Source organism: Podarcis liolepis, assembly GCF_965112155.1.
Source record: "Podarcis liolepis genome assembly, chromosome: 12".
Taxonomy (NCBI): Eukaryota; Metazoa; Chordata; class Lepidosauria; order Squamata; family Lacertidae; genus Podarcis; species Podarcis liolepis.
The window spans coordinates 27,341,804-27,342,423 of NC_139563.1; positions in this window are offsets into that span (position 1 = coordinate 27,341,804).

Sequence of the window (620 nt, forward strand, 5' to 3'; positions counted from 1 at the left end):
CCACAACCATTCTTTTTGAATGTCTAAAAGACTAAATATAAACTGTTAATCCTTTAGAGACTGTATGAAATGAAAACCAGGGAACCTCCCACAGGCTACACTGAAGACATATAAGTGTCATGGGAAAAATGGGAAAAATCTGATAAATATTCTAAGCACTTGAAGCTGACCTAGGTTGCAGAACAGTGTTAGATGGCGGCTTAAAATTCTTTGTAAATTCTGGAAACAAATAATGGGATTCTCTGTACAACAACATGCCTAAGCATAGATAAATCCAATTGAATTGGTAGCATCATCTTGCGAAGCACCTTCTCTCTAGCATATTACTTGCATAAAGAAAGCCAGGAGTAGAAAGGTGGTCACACTGGGTGCTACCCCAAGAATACATGATGCACATCTCCTTTTCCTCTTGAAGATAATGGTAACTTAATTCTGATACTGACAACATGGATTTTATAAGCCTACTATGAACAGGAAGGGTGAATATGACTTCATACAGTTTTATATTTAGTTTCGGTGTGGTGGCTATCAGAATTGAAGCCAGCTAGAGCTCTAGGCAGTCCAAGATGATAGCTTAATCTAAATAGGAAATTAAAACAACTTAAACACAAGGCAGCCAA